The sequence below is a fragment of the Haliotis asinina genome, chromosome 8, assembly GCF_037392515.1.
Source record: "Haliotis asinina isolate JCU_RB_2024 chromosome 8, JCU_Hal_asi_v2, whole genome shotgun sequence".
NCBI classification, from domain to species: domain Eukaryota; kingdom Metazoa; phylum Mollusca; class Gastropoda; order Lepetellida; family Haliotidae; genus Haliotis; species Haliotis asinina.
In genome coordinates this window covers 61,272,477-61,289,808 of record NC_090287.1, presented here as the reverse complement: position 1 = coordinate 61,289,808, position 17,332 = coordinate 61,272,477, and the positions used below count along the sequence as shown (strand labels likewise).

At 39.4% G+C, this 17,332-nt stretch overlaps 1 protein-coding gene and 1 long non-coding RNA gene across 2 annotated transcripts in view; one reads left to right on the top strand and one right to left on the bottom strand.

Annotated features, from left to right (window-relative positions):
* The window catches only part of LOC137294674 (alpha-soluble NSF attachment protein-like), a 282,044-nt gene that overhangs the window by 14,818 nt on the left and 249,894 nt on the right, over positions 1-17,332 (bottom strand). The gene's annotated exons all lie outside the window — the stretch shown is intronic.
* LOC137294002 (uncharacterized) lies at positions 3,859-16,880 on the top strand. Its single transcript, XR_010957500.1, has 3 exons — positions 3,859-4,044; positions 14,336-14,456; positions 15,948-16,880. It is a non-coding gene; the product is annotated as an uncharacterized lncRNA (long non-coding RNA).

Here is a 17,332-nt window from a genome sequence, read left to right as displayed (position 1 = left end):
AAGAGCACAACCACTAAGTTCAGGCAAAATTCGAAATTGTTGCCTCAGAAACCACAAAATATAAATAAATGAATTAAAATAAAATTATTATCTAGGTCTAACTATCAAATGGCGCATCTAAAAGATATATAGTTAGGGAGATCTGCTCCGGACAAAATGGCATCCTTATAGTCACAGACTAAATCATGGAAAACACAAAAAATAAAACTCATATCTGGATCTAAATCTCCCCCAAAAGGCACATCTATGGATTATGCTTCATGAGTGTACCAAATTTGGTTAAGCTGTGGCGAATAGTTTAGCAGATATATTTCAAAGTGTGACGCACGCACGGACGGACGGACGGAACTCGTTTCTATATCCCTCGAAAATTCGTTGTTCCAGGGGGACAGTGTTGTATGAATGTGCGGCAGTGCGTAAGTGCAATGATGTCAGTAAGGAGACATGTTAGTGCACGTCTGCTTTCATGATTATATAAATCTATGGGACTCATCTGACAAGCACACTTTGACGTTAGTGTTATTTGAAATTGCATGTATAGAGACCATATTGCTTTTCGATGTGTTTTGAAAGCCTTTCTTTGTCGCGTCAGTAGGTTAAGGTAACCTTGAAACGAGAATTGCACGAGTGTGATCGAACAATCTGAGGAATGAGTATTTCTCCAAAGGTTTGTGTTTCACTGCATAGGTCATACGGACCTGGGTGCAAGGCTGGGTCGATAGGGTATGCGATTACTCAAACAGCTAAACGGCTTTTGAAACGCATAGTATGCTAGTCTGCACGACGTCATGAGGCCATTGACATGATCTGCGAGGGAATGTTTCATCGACGAGTGGTTGCACATTTCCACTGCCACCATTTCTGCACTGGTGAGACGCTTCCAGAACACAAATGACGTCACCGATCGGCCACGTTCTGGACGTCCATGTGTAACAACACCAAGACAGGACAGATGGATAAGGGTAACCCATCTTCGCCATAGGTTTCAGATGATGGCAGTGATGGCTGTCCGGGACCATCCCAGGTCTTTGCCGTATTTACCCCAACTCAGTTCGACAACGTTTACATCATCACAGGATTAGACCACGACGTCCCGCCGTATGACTATCCTGACACAACGTCATCGACAAGCTCGTCGAATGTGGTGCCGAAATCAGACCCTTGTTTAGGTATAGAAATGTTGTTTTTACAGATGAGCCCAGGTTTAACATTTCCCATAGTGATGGACGACAACATGCCTATAGACGCGTGGGAGAACATTATGCACAGTCCTGTGTCTTGGAGAGGAGTCGCTTTGGTGGTGGAATAAGAGCACGTCAAAGAACTCTTTTGGTGATTGTTCAGGGCAGCTTAACTGGTGTTAACATGGCGAGACAGTACGTAACTTTGGCACAGAAATGGGAGGCAATGGGCATGGTTAATGGAGGAAGCTCATTACGACAGGTTGCAACAACTTTTCACAAGTCTGTCAGCGTGATATCCAGACTCTGGAATCTCTATAGAGCGACTGGTGACGTCAAAATGAGGCGTGGTCGGGGACGGAAAAAGAAAACCACCCTACGGGATGACCGGACCCTACGCCTTATTGCTTTGTGAGACAGGTTCAAATCCTCCTCCAAAATCAATATGGAATTCAAGCGAAGAACAAACGTTTGTTCACATACAGTGCATAATCGTCTTACATCGGCTGGACTAAAAAGCCGCCGTCCATTGGTTGGAATCAACATGACTGAGCAACACAAGCACTTGAGACTGCAGTGGGCACAGAACCATGGAGGAAGAACCGTACGTCAATGGAGAAACACCATGTTTAGTGATGACAGCAGGTACACACTAGACCATAATGAGGGTCAAATTTGAGTTTGGAGACGCGTTGCGGAGCGTCACTGTGCCTGCACAATCAAACAGCATGGTCGTTATGAAGGGGACTCTGTTATGGCGTGGGGCGGGTTTACCTTTAACCACAAAACAGATCTTTTGCATGTTGATGGCAGGATAAAAGGTGTATGATATCGTGATGAGATCTTGAACCCAATTGTGATCCCCTTTGCGCGTACAGTAGGTCGAATGTTCGAGTTCCAGCATGACAAAGCCCGTCCTCACAACGATCATGTTTGTCGGGACAGACAGAGGGCTGCAGGTGTCCTGATGTTGCAACGGCCGGCTAAAAGTCCTGACCTTAACCCCATTGAACATCTTTGAGATGTTCTTGGCCGCAATGTTCGGGACAGACCTGTTCATCCCAACAATTTTAATGAACTTTTCGTGGCTCTCCAGGAAGAATGGCATAGAATTCCAATTGGTACCATTCGTACACTCATTCACAGCATGCCACGACGATGCCAAGCAGTTCTCCAGAGACATGGGGGACACACCCGATATTGATTTTCATCACTTGACATAAGCCTTTTCATCTGTATGAACTTTTCTCTTACTGTTTCAAAGATTAAAAGTCACAGCTATTTCATGCATTCCCTTAAATTTTTCCATGGGTATACATTGATAAAAACTTAAGTAAAACACAATTAAAATATATATGTTCCGTGTGAGACAGTTATGTGATGCATAATAGCAACAAGAACAAGACCGCGACACATTATATGAGAAGTACCATAGAGCGACACACTATATGAGAAGTACCATAGAGCTTTTAATATCGTGTATGGGGCTAATACTGCCCTTATGACTACCAGCATGGGGTGACGGGTGTTGGGGTGTTGGCCACCACTGTGGCTGTACCTATAGAGCTAGGTATTGAAATAACAGCTGGCGTGGTAGGGTTAGCAGGGCTGATGTTTAGGTTTGTGTCCTGCAGACTGCATTGCAAGGCATTGAAATATGACTGAAGCAAAGCTGAACACGATAAGTGAGCATATTTCTACTGCACTCACTGACAGTAAGATCTCGGAAGAGGAGTTTTGTTTAATCCTCTCTGAACTCAACAAGTACCATAAGAGGAAACAAGATATCAAGTCCAAGTCTACAGACAATGATTAAAAAACGTACATAGAACACGGGATAAGAAAGATTAATCTGTTTCAGTGCAAGCCATCACGTGATCAGGAAAGTGCTAGTTCATGGTAGAGGAATTACAAATTGTGCGATATGGCACAATTAGTAAATATTGATTTTTTCTGTCAACATGACATAAAGCCAACACGTGACCAGGAAAGTACTGTTTCGCGGTAACAGTGACCAGGACGTTGTTTACGCATGCAAAAGTAGTCTATACAATGGCAGCGAGATCAAAGGGCTTGACAAATGCTTTATTTGTGAAATAAAGCAACATTGTTGCTTTAAAATGAACAGCTGGGGGTTTCCAGTCAGATACAACCTGTTTGAATTACAGGGGCGTACTTTTTGCGTGACGTCAGTATATGAATAGACTATATTCAAGCAATGGGAAGGGTTTGGAGGTTAGGTTACATACATAGTGACAACTTTAGATCAGCATTATTGCAAACACTCCTGTAGGTTCATTCAACCGGTTCATTCCAGTCACAACAAGTTTAGACGTGGACACACCATTGTGAGCTATTTCAAGCATAGGTATTTCCCATATTGCGTTGTAAATAGTAATGTTTTAACTACCTCCCCTTATAATCTTATGTAACTCTCGCTTTATGGATAGACTGGCATATAAACGAGAGGACTCATAGAATAATGATATATATATCTGTTGACGAGTTTAAAGACTTTAAAGGTAAAGTTCAAAGGTATCTAGTTTTAGCGTTACGTCATCGACTCAGACAGGATTGACGAATTAGATTCAGCCAATCAGATTCTCTTCCCTGATCACGAGGTACGACATAAGACCGTGGAGTAACCTTTTGAACTGTGCAGAACGAATCAAAAGTGTTGTATCGGGACATGTGATGAGGGCGTAGCAGGCTCGAAAACCTTAAAAGACGCTGTTACCACTCGCAAAGCAGTGCGGCTTTCAAAGTCAGCAGAACGTTCTCTTCTGATTGGTAAAAAGTTTGTTCTGCTGTGTCCAGTCCGATTCGCCTGGAAGTAAGGAAGAGAAGGACTGTATAAAACTATGTGAGTACAGAACCTAATTCGTTGTTGCGGGAGATAGTATTGTACGAATGTGCAGTAGTGCATAAGTGCAATGTTGTCAGTTAGGAGTCATTTTAGTGCACATCTACCTTCATGATAATTCAAATCTTTGGGACTCAACTGACATGCACACTTTGACGTTGGTGTTATTTGAAATTGCATGTATAGAGATCATATTGGCTTTCGATGTGATTTGAAAACTTTTTTGTACTGTCGCTTTAGTAGCTTAAGGTAACCTTGAAATAATAATTGACTGAGAATGACCTGGGTGCAAGACTGGGTCGATAGGTGAAGATGTGAAGATAAGTAGGATATCTGATAGGCACATAAAGAAACTGTGCATACACACGTTTTACATCTAAATTTATCAAATCTGTGTGGACACATGCTGATTTCATTAGTGTAGGGATGTGCGGCAGTGCATAAGTGCAATGTTGACAGTATGGAGTCATGTTAGTGCACGTCTGCTTTCGTGATAATACAAATCTGTCGGACTCAACTGACAAGCACACTTTGACGTTGGTGTTATTTGAAATTGCATGTATAGAGACCATATTGCCTTTCGATGTCTTTTGAAAGCCTTTCTTTGTCGCGTCAGTAGGTTAAGGTTAATCGAAAAATCCTGAAAAGTTGATTTCTGAGAAATGAGTATTTCTCCGACGGTTTGTGACGGAAGGTGTTGTCACGGCATAGGCCATACGAACCTGGGTGCAAGGCTGGGTCGATAGGGGTAGATGTGGATATTTACGAGGCACATTAAGAAACTGTGCATACAAAACATTTAAATGTAAATTTATCAAACATATGTAGTAACACATAAGGATTTAAACTCAGAGATTAGTGACATGTATCCAACATGCATCCTCGTGCCACGTTCCGTGATGTCAGTGGTTTCGTCCTTGAGACGTGGAATACGTTGTGGCAGGTGAATCCCGGGAAAGAGAATCAGAGCAAACGAATGTCACACGATACTGTCACTTTGGAAAGCTCAACACCTGCCCTTGCGATCGTTCAAACAACTAAACGGCTAGTGAAACGCATAGTATGCCAGGGCTAATTTCTGCACGACGTCATGAGGTCACTGGCATGACCTGTGCGGGAATGTTTCATCGACAGGTGGCTGCACATTTCCACTGCCACCATTTCTGCACTGGTGAGACGCTTCCAGAACACAAATGACGTCACCGATCGGCCACGTTCTGGACGTCCATGTGTAACAACTCCAAGACAGGACAGATGGATAAGGGTGACCTACCTTCGCCGCAGGTTTCAGACTGCATTGATGACTGCCCGGACCATCCCAGGTTTTCGCCGTATTCACCCCAACTCAGTTCGACAAGGTTTACGTCACCACGGGATTAGACCACGACGTCCCGCCATACGACCTATCCTGACACAACGCCATCGACAAGCTCGTCGAATGTGGTGCCGAAATCAGACCCTTGTTTTGGTGGAGAAGTGTTGTTTTCACAGATGAGTCCAGGTTTTCCATAGTGATGGACGTCAACGTGCCTATAGACGCGCGGGAGAACGTTATGCACAGGTCTGTGTCTTAGAGAGGAATCATTTTGGTGGTGGAATAACAGCACACCAAAGAACTCCTTTGGTGACTGTTCAGGGCAGCTTAACTGGTGAGGGATCAGAATTCTTCGACCTGTGGCAATTCCTTTTCTGAAACGTTATAGTCCTGGGTTGATATTCCACCAGGTCAATGCCCGCCCTCTTACGGCAAGGGTTGTTATTTCTTGCAACACCACAACCTTGACTTACTGCCTTGGCCTGCAAATTCACCGGATCTCCCTCCGATAGAGAATGTCTTGGACGAGATGGATCGACGTCTATGCCATCTTCCTCATCCGCCAGATAACATCCTTGACTTTGCAACATAACTTGAGAGTATCTGGCGTGATATCCCACAAGCCTTCCTTGTATGTTTGATAGGATCTGTGTGGCGTCGATGCACTGCTGCTCTCAATGCCGGTGGTGAACATACCCGTTATTGAGCTTGTGACATGGTCGTTTGACCCCTGTCTCGCTTGTGACGTCACTGCGATTGACTTTTCAATTGAAATTCTCCCGACTTGTTATGGCCTCATGATCCCTCCACTGAAGTTTACATGTTCCTTTGACATTGTTATCGTACTTATCAACTTTGTAGTATATATGTATGGTTTCGTCCATCTCGGGGAAGACTTCATAAAACATACATACCTGGGTTTAGGTGCTGTGTAGATGAAGAGGAAGGTGGGGAGTAGATGGGATATACAGATCTGGATGTAGGGCTCGGTGATTCAAAGGGAAAGTGGGGACAACATGGGATATACAGATCTGGATGTAGGGCTCGGTGATTCAAAGGGAAAGTGGGGACAACATGGGATATACAGACCTGGATGTAGGGCTCGGTGATTCAAAGGGAAAGTGGGGACAACATGGGATATACAGACCTGGATGTAGGGCTCAGTGAATCAAGGTGAAGGTGGGGGACTACATAGGGCGTACAGACCTGGGTGTAGGGCTCGGTGAATCAAGGGAAAGTAGGGGACTACATGGGACGTACAGACCTGGGTGTAGGACTGGGTCAATCAAAGGATTGTGATTATTATCACGGATATCCCAAGATGTCTCTTTGCTGCTCAGAGGTTACTATAGTTGTTCCGGTTAATATAATGCAGTGACAAAGAGAGAGAGAGAGAGACAGAGAGAATAATATATTGCAGTGACAAAGAGAGAGAGACAGAGAGACAGAGAGAGATTCACAGCAACCAGCCTTTATATATAATATTATGTTGACAATATTCCAAAAAAGCGTGGCCATATTGTCCTTTAGTCAGAACGTTCACGGACAGCCAAGGGCGGGTAACTGGAGCGCTATCCAGAAGACCTGCCACTAAAACACTAGTGCCGTGATAGGAAATTTTACCCATAATAATTACCAAAACTCTTAACTTTGTGACCCAATAATAACTATCACTCAATGAATGATAATACAAATTAAAGAAAACACACTCTCATAACAAAATCACATGGAACCGGGTACTCATTTTCTGCTGGGTGAACAGAACCCACTTAGAACAAACTCGCTTGCCTAAGGTGGGACCACATAACCTTCGTTGTGGAGCAGGACTAAAGTTCTAGAAATTCTCAGAAGTCAAGGTGCCAAACAGTCACCCATTTAAGGACTATCCGAGCTCGACGTTGCGTAACTGATTCGTGACCTGAGCACAGGATTACACACTGCTACAGTTTAGATATTGAATCCATTAGCACATCATGGTATGTTAGATGCAGTTTAAAAGGTCAAAAATCAGTCTAAAAATATAATCTGTCGAACTAATTCCAAGTTGAGTTTGTTCTCAGATAACTATAGCTGGCAGTACAAGGGAAAACCAAACATAACTCATATCAATGCATGTAAACAAACACGAGGAATGACACGTAGAACAGGTCAACATAATAACGAAACATAGTAATGCCATAAATTAAGAGTTATGAAAGGATTTCCTGTCTCTAGAATGAACACATGTGATATAATACAGATATAACAATTTTTCCCTATAACTTTACCTAATGCTAGCAAATATTTCTTATTTCTTTTGAATTTCTACCGTTACATTTTTTCTGTAATGTTGACAAATTGGGGAAGTACTTATGTATACCGGGTAAATATTTACATGTGATATGAGTAAGGGCTTCTCATTTATATAGATACATAATAAAATTTATCACCTATTGCTGATGAATTACAAAGTTTATATGCTCTAAATTACATAAGATAAACGACACTTATCTAATAAGGATTTAACACGTCCAGGGATCAAAGTCATTCTCAAATATACTTTTTACATATGAATAATAATTATTGTTATTCAATAATGATCATTTCTGCAGGATTATCAAGTAAACGCCAATGACAAAACGATAGACTTAGCCGCGGTGATGGAAATCTCCATATACCATAATCGTATGGATACATTTTCGTAAATCGCTGGCCATTTATGTAAATTTCAAATGATGTTTATTCAGTGATGTTCACATTTTCATAAGCCTAAGTTTCGCAGCCATATGAAAGAACTGGAGCTACTATAACATCAAATGTCTTAAGTAAACAGTCCAAAGCATAATGAATTCTACATGTGTTTATATATAAAAAAAACGTGCTGCAAGGTTTTTAAGTTAAATTTCCCTTTTCTACTAAATGTCACTCCAAGATAAGTATAGTTATATACAATTTCAACTGGAAAGTGTTCAAAGACTAATTTAAGTTCACTATTTTGGGCAGAGTCACTTCCAAAAATTAAAACTTTCGTTTTGTTATCAGTGACAGATTGTTCTAAATCAAAATAAATAAACAATACAAAAGCGGTGTTAAGATTTTCACCCTGGTGAACCCCCAAATAACATGGAAAATAATCTGTGATGTTATCATTTGAAAATACGTAAGATTTGATATTCCAACACATATTTTATAAGATTAAAAAATTTACTTGTTCACCAACTTTTTGCCAAAGTCCAATCCTTAATACATTATCGAAAGCTTTAGAAAAGCCAATTAACGCACAATATAACTTCTGAGTAGGCAAGTTCAAAACAAATATAACACTGTTAGTGGAATGTTCCTTTCTATAACATGTCTAGGGTTAAAATATAGTTTGTTTCCAAGAAAATGTTCAGTATACTAGTAAATACTTTCTGTAACAGCTGACAGTAGTAATTGGTCTATAGGCATTGGGTTGTGATATCTGGCCTGTACCTTTGTGCATGTGTCTAACAGAGCCGGTCAACCATGCTTCATGTGTGGAGGATATTAAATTGAAACACTGAAGAAACACAGAACCAAGTAGTTCAAAGGAATCAACAAGATAGTCATTTTCAATGTCATCAGTTCCAGAAGATTTATTTCGCTTTAGCTTTTTGATAGCATGTGCCACGTCTTTCATAGCATCGTTAAATATGTGGTCATCATTTTATTTCATCTTTAATCATTTTAAAATCAGAAATAGTCTACTTGCTATTGATATGCTTGAAATGTTCAAATATTTCTTTCATGTCTGGTATTTCAGAATTATCACATTTGTTACTTATTGTTTTTATACTATCATCAGGTGGTTGCGAGTTAGCATAATTTAATCCTATATGGACAATGAGACCACGATAGCTATAGGAGAGCAAACATCTGAATACAGATGTGCAAAATCAATAACATCAAAATCAACGAAACATGGAAAACATTGTGATGAGGATTAAAATATTAAACACAATCAATTAAAATTTAGTCATTTCATGCCACGTTACTTTCATCCTTACCTTTGTCTAGTCTCCCTTTGCATATAAACATATTTGTATTTTCACAAAGTTCTATAAAGTTCCTGGGCAAGCATTTGCATTTCCTAAATCTTGGTTAGCTCTTGCTATCGATAGAGAAGAAACATAAAGAATATTTTTAGTTTCATACATATCTGTCATAGTTACAATATCGATATCACGGTTTTCAATTAAATGCTCGTCAGCTGTGCACTGTTCTTTCAATAGTCTTTTCCTTGCACTGAAGCCATCCATAAGTAAAATGAAATCACACTTAGCAAGCATTTGTAAAATCGATTGTTTATCTTTCACATGTCATCGATGCTATCTTTTGCGTATCTAGAACTATCTGAGCAAATACACAATATCCAGATAAAGATCATTATCGATTTTTAGCAGTCCTTTAGATATACTATGCAAGATAATATATTCACATTCAAGGTTAAATAATATGATATGATCAGAAAAAGTAGGTCTTATTGCTAACCCAATACCACCTACAGAAGCTTGGTCTATGACAAGGACTCGCCCAACTGTTACTGATCACGCCTCTCGAACCAATTTCTCGATAACCAATCCTTTGCTAAATTACAGGAAAAGCTAATAAGAGCTATTAAAATGGAATGGAATTTTTCCAACCATACAATTGTACAAGTCAAAATTATACTATTACAAGTGTGTTCTATTAGATGCAATATTGTTTCGAACTGAAAGTGTATCAGTTTACTAGCGTTTGTGTTCAATTAAAAAATAGAATGGATAGGGAGAACGATGCGCAGAATATACAAGGAACAGAACTTCGCTGTATAAAGATTTCTTGGCGACCTCCTCCTTGCTGTGGCAGCTAATAAATGCATATTCCTTACGAACATCGTCGATAAACCTTCTAATTTGTCATATCCAAAAATAATTGATGTCACAAACATCTAATTTTAAGATGCCACGAAACAAGTATCGATATCATGAAACATTGATTATCAGAAATTTGATGAAAACATTAAGGTATTTTATGATACCTAAAAGATTTTGTGACATTAAAAAGAATTTCTGATGTCTGATAACAATTTAGACACAACATGAAACATATTCAAATTAATTAAAATTCAAAATCATAGTTTACCATCAGCTCTACGTTTTCACAAGTAACAAAATATGTTTGAGACCATTCGGTGATACGCGACGGGTATTGAGGCCCAAACAGCTGAAGACTCTAAAAGTGTTCTGATTTACGATATTTCTTGTTAAATCCTATTTCGTTTCCTGACACTGAACCATTTTCCTCTTTTCAGGTCAGTATTAGAAACCGGTTTAAACTGTCACAGGAAAGTGGAGCAAATGACCCAAACATGTCGCTAGCCCTTCCAACACCTTTTTGGACCGATTAATTCAGGACAATGTATAGACAATAAAGCAATGCATGTGAGAACAGTTCATTTCACTAATTAGTTGTTGCAGACTATTAACTCTGAGCCTCTGACATTGATGGGACACATTCTGACAACACCCATACATTTTCAAATTATCTTCATATGAAATTGTCTTGAGGACTTCAGTCACTATCACAGGATGAATCTTCCACGTGCACATTATCAAAAGCAGCTGTTAGAGTCTTCAGCTGTTTGGGTCTCATCATCCTCTTCACCCTCAGCCACATATACATGGAAGTCTATCTGCTCATCATCTCTGACTTCCTGAAATCCCTGGGGTTGGGAAACCCTCCTAGCCAACACGGATTTGCTTTCTACCCGTGGCGAATAACTGCGGTTATACTGTAACACTTCAGAATCTGACCAATGACGTTACTGCTTACGATTTAGATAGTTATCAATAAACACGTGCATTGGACTATTTGTTTATGTTTTTAGGACGATTTGGTCGCTGAATCAGCAATTCAGGATTCAAGGATCATGATCAGCTCCTAAATTATCACTTGTCAGACGGGTAAACTGCAGACAGTTCGAACACTGCTTCAGTTACAGTTTTAAACTTTTCAATTCCTAGTTTTTGCACATAACCTTGTGTTCGTGTCTATACTGTTACGGTTAAGAATTTGCCGTGACAAACGATGTACGAAACCCCCTGTGAACCAGGTCAGACTTGTCCCTTTTGTGAGCATTTCTGAATTTCTGACTATAAGCCTCAGGCACTAACTCATAAGCTTTCAAGAGTGTACTCTTGACAAGATCATAACCTGAGCTTTGTTGTACTAACAAAGTTGAATAAGCATCCTGAGCTTTATCCTTCAGAACAGTTTGCAATAACATAGTCCGTGACTCCCTAGGCCTCTTGAGATTTTCAGCAACTTTCTCCAAATGTAGAAAATATTTATCTACTTCTTTCTCATTAAAACGGGGTACAAGCCTAACATGCCTTGCAATGTCAGATGAGGAAGAATGTGAGAGTTGAGACGGGTTTTCAAGCTTTTTCAGTGAAATTTTTCTGTCAGCTTGCAATTTCTTCAATTCTAATTCCTGTCTCTTTCCTTAATTTCTGTCTCTTTCCATTTCCCTTTCTATTTCCAACGTTGTTAGTTCTTCCTGTTTCTATTTTCTTCTTTTTCAATTAGTAATTGAATTTCATGTTTCTATATTCTGATTGATCTGAACCTTCCTCTGGCACCATTTCCAAAACATCATCTTCAAAAACTCCCTAATCAATATAGTGATTCAACACAATTTTCAAAACCTGAAATTTCATCATTGCAGGTCTGGCATCAAGTTTGAGATGTGAGGAAACTTGGATCAAATCTGATTTCCTCAACTAACTAACTGTCTCAGAGCACATTTTGCTGCTTCCACAATTAACTTGTTGCAAAAAAAAATTGAAATAAATTTCACAAATGGTCTCAAACGTCAAATGAATTCTATCCCGGACGAGCCCCCAATTTTGCTACGGTTATGAATTTGCCGTGACAAACGATGTAAGAAAACCCCTGTGAATCAGCAAAACCGAATAAAGACAAGTGAAAAAAAAAACATTCAAATTTTGTATTATTTGGCAAAGACAGCAAGTTATTCAAAGTCAATTTCACAATACCGATTTCAAATACAATATATATGAGACAAAATCTAAGTCAGTGGGTCACAAAATATAATATGGCAAACTCACCAAAGTCTAAGTGCGAGAGAGAAACAGTGATCCAGAATGTAACACTGCGACCGGTCTGACAGCGGCTAATGTTGATTCAAGCGTTGACGGATTCGTTGCAATGTAAACTCCGGTGAATGTCCATCTCCACCACGGCAGCTAGCATATATATGTAAATTCAGTCGTTTCCCGAAAGTTCGAGCACTCACGAACATCGCCACTCACGTGGAATGCTCTTGAATAATCCCGGATGTCAGGAAATAGAAAACCAAGGGCAGATAATTTCTGGAGAGTCTGCTGCCAAAATCTTAAAAATGCTGACCATCTATTATACGAAATGTGACCCATCATAATTATTATTCAAAACACTAAACGTTGTGGCCCAATAATAACTATTACTTAATAACAAAATATACAGGAGCTACACACTTGTAACAATACGCACTCTAGTCATCAGTATTGCCTGCTTGTTGATGCACAGGCAAATTATAGTGCAAATGAGTTACGCAGCTTATAGAAAATGACCAGTCTTCTTACATGCGAGCGAAACGAGCAACGGTTGGCAACATACTTTCCTCGCTTCAGTTCGAAAAATATTTTTCATGTCAAAATAAAACATCGCCACTATCATAAGTATACACCCATTTCTTTACTGGGTTGTGCTCTCACATTTCCAACTGGAAGCTGGCAGGGGTAATCAAGGCAAAGAACGATCTGAATACCACGAGTGGCGCTTAAAATATTTAATAAAATATATTTCACGTGAGTAATTACTAAACGTGGGGTAAGAAATGAGTGAGCACAGCCAAGTGAGGAAATGGAAGTGTACCTTTGATAGTGCCGATATTTTATTTTGACATGAAAAATATTTTTCCATCCGAAGTGAGGAAAGTACGTTGCCAACACCTTGGCGGAGTTTGGGAACGTGAGATCAAGTCGTTGAAGTCTGCAATGAGAGTTGTGTACTCAAAGATCAGTTAGTGTGTGTACTCCATACTGTTTTGGATCGACATAGTAGGTATTTTGAACTCGAGACCTTTTGGGTATACCTCTTCTGATGTGAGAGACATCGATTCACTCACGTCAAAAATCCTACCTATGGCAAGACATGATCCTTCATTGCCCTAAGTGATGCATCCAGTGAGTGGGGCGCTGGCGCTGGCAATCTGACACCTTAGCTAGTTTTCGTCTTTCATAAATCCTTCAATCATTACCCAAGCACGGGCCAACACGTCTGACATTACAATCCATTCTCCCACATACACTCTTAAAATATTAGAACGGGAACCTGTATTTTCAATTTGGATAGGAAGTATAAGCTTCAACAAACTTCTCAAAGACAGACATCTTACGAATCTAAGACCATTTCTCTTTATCACCATCCCTAAACGCACGGTATGCACGCGCACAACATCATTATCTTTATACTTTCCCCTACCAAATGAGCGTTTTCTGTTTTCTGTTGAACACAACCACTCCCAACACACGCCCACCCCCAGCCACCCAAAACAAATTATCAGACTAGCCCCATGGTCAGTTGGAAGGGCGAGTGATGCGGAGTGTTGTATTGGATAATATTTTACCCTTGAGGGATTCTGGTGTTAGAATAGGTCTCCAGCAACCCGATAGTAATTACTCACGTGAAATATATTTTATTAAATATTTTAAGCGCCACTCGTGGTATTCAGATCGTTCTTTGCCTTGCCACTGGTTTGTTGTATCCAAGAGGTATTATTTACTGGCCACCAGCATTTCTCGAAACAATAATAATTATTGCTAAGTTTTCGCCACTCATTTATCGATAGCATGATTAGTATCAGATGTAGCATGTCTTCTGGAAAAGGAGGAATGATCACAGAATAAATGCTTATTATTTTTCTAACAGGTCAACAAGTCAAAAATACCGTAGCTTTGTATCAGAACCAATGGGACAGAAGCTTGTGACTGACCTACCGGGAATAGGACAGGTTCATGGTAACACACTCAGCGAGAGCGGGTTTCCAAGGGTGAGAATACACTTTACGATGTCTTACAGTTCAGTAGACTAAAGAACTAAACATAGCTGACATTGATGAAAAGAATGTCAGTCAACTGACAAAAACGTATCAAGATATTCTAATAAACTGATTTCTCATTACAAACATTGATCTGTACCTGTAGAAATAAATGCGCTAAAAAGGGAAAAGAATTAAACCATAACTGCCGCAAATAAAATATTATGACATGAAAAGATAAGTGTTTTGAGTTATGGTAATATTCAAAAGAAGAACAGTATATTTGGCACATGCAAATAAGCCACAATACAAAAAGTGGGTCACAAGCAAGGTCACGTGGTCAGTAACGAATGTCCACCTTGTACATAAATGCAGGCCAGGCCTCGTCGCCTGATGTCGCTGAAATTCCATATCTGAGTTCTTGCAGCATTGTTGGAGACTTCGGTTAATGTTATATGGCTTCAGATTCTCACACCTTTTGGTACGGACTTACAGTCAAAAATTATCAAAAATGCAAATGCAACTTGTGAAGTTGAAAATAGCGCGATGAAAAAAACGCCCCTGCGAAGTCGGAGTTAAAACGATTCACTAATTTTAACCAAGCGGTCGCTTGAAAAGTGCTTTCAACAGCTGTGCTGCGCTGCACCCATAAAACATGTCCAGTGATTAGGTTCTCGCGGCTTGAACCAGGAAGGCAACTCGTAACAACAGAGCAAGTAATGCTTTCAAGGCTTCTCTCTGTGCTCGAAGTTGGAGAACAAGAGATGTTTATGATAACAAGCATCTTGGGTCTGCAATAATAAAAATGCACAGGTCCCACACTTGGTTGCAGATTTTTCAAGGGAGTATAGCATTAGAAATAACAATTTCATTGTTAAAAATTGCTCAGCTTGAAAACTGGAATGTTTTAATACATATTTGTGGAAAGGTTGAAAAATATAATGATAGTCGTAAGCCATCTCTGTCACAGACAAAAACTCTATGCCTGTTTTATTCACACATGTTTCTGCCTGTCTATGTGTCTACTAATGACAATATGCAATACACAGCTTCATTCACCGACCACATTCACTTTAACCTTAACACCTATCATGTTATAGAGATAGCGTCGTTTACCAGATCATAAAGAATGTCCATGTCACATTAACCGGTGACACGTGTATTTACAACAGCTACCTATGTAGACCTACAGGTACAGTTAATACATTCATTTCTAAGTATCAACTGGGTTGAAATTTCTGTCTCTTCAGTATATCAAGGCTAATTTAAGTTATCTTGATCATGTTCAACATTTCTGTTGAAGTGAATTTATGTAACATCAGTTATGATAAGTAAACCATGATATATTTACTCACGTGGTATACATGCTAAACTGAAGTATGCTCTCTTTCAGTTGATAGGACTAAAATCTGGCTAAAAATCTGGTGTTTATAATCTGTTACTTGATAGCAACATTTCACTCGATTTTACCTCTCACCTCCAACAATGTTATTGTTTTTCCAGGCGTGGAATGTTCTGGGCACGTTCTTGGAGAAGAACAAAGATGAAAACAGTTTCAAGCAGTGGCTGATCAGAACATGTGATGCTAGCGATCGACATGCACATGCTTGCTACATGGCACTGAAAACCTGGTGTGATAGTCACTTGTGAAGTACGTGCCTTACCATATCACGCCACATGTACTTGTGCATACTCTTACTTTGTTCTTCTTAGAATTAAGTTCTACAATGCAATGTTCTTCTGTTTGAACGTTTATAGGTGGTGATGACGTGGTTTGTTTTGTTTTTTTGTGTGTGTGTCTGCGCACAATTCGAAGGAATTGAATATCTGTTTTGAACAACATTTATGTCCAAGGTACAGCCTATGTAGCTCTCTTGTCTGTTATGGTTTGGTAGGTTTAAAAACACCATAAGACAGACACTCATTTCTTTTAACAGATTAGAGTCATAACTATATGGAATGGTAGTATATGGAATGTATGGTATTCAAACGCTCACTAGACATTTCACCGAAAAGAACCCTAATTCCATAACATTTTACATTAAGGATAAATTACCGTGTGTTCTCAGAATACCATCAGGTACTGATGACATAATTATGCATGTTTGTCTGACACAGTCTGAAAAGTTGCACATGAACTGACTGAGCAGTTATGATCCCAAGGCAAGAACCAGAGAAAAGCTTTCTATGGGAAAGTGTAAGCTGAATGCAATAATTGTTTGTGTTTATATTAGATAAAGCAAACTGATCTGACATGCACATCTATTCAATGTGATTTTTTTCTTTTGACATTGTGGCAATATTCAATAAATACTTCTTATTGCATCTGTGTTCTTTTCACTGATTACATGCTTGCTTTTTAATGTGTCCTTTGTGGTCGTATAGCATCAGTATCCATTTTATGCTGTGGCAATGTTCAGTAAATTCTTATTATCATATCTGTGTTGTTTTCATTATGTTTTGAGTACATGGGGAGAGGGGCGAGTATTCAAATGTGTCCTTTGTGGTCGTATAGCATCAGTATCTCAAGTTAATGTTCTGAAGCTGATACATATTGTCCTCTAGAGGATCCAGGGTACGGTTTCAGAAGCTTGTCATAAGGACACTCATGGGATCATGTGGTCAGCTTCACTGATTTGGTTTATATATAAATGTCATTACATCCCACTTGGACAGATCAATGCTCATGCTGTCAACCATTCGTCAAGTGTTGATTTTACGGACTGCCGCCACAAACTTGTAACTTCGGCTCTTAAGTGTTTTCATGATAGTTTTGATGGATGACATTTTATATTTATTAGGATAAAGAAGTTGTTATCCTCTAAGAAAGTCAGTATTTTTCGTTTTCCAAATTTCCTTTCAAAGACTTGGATGTGGCAAAGACATAG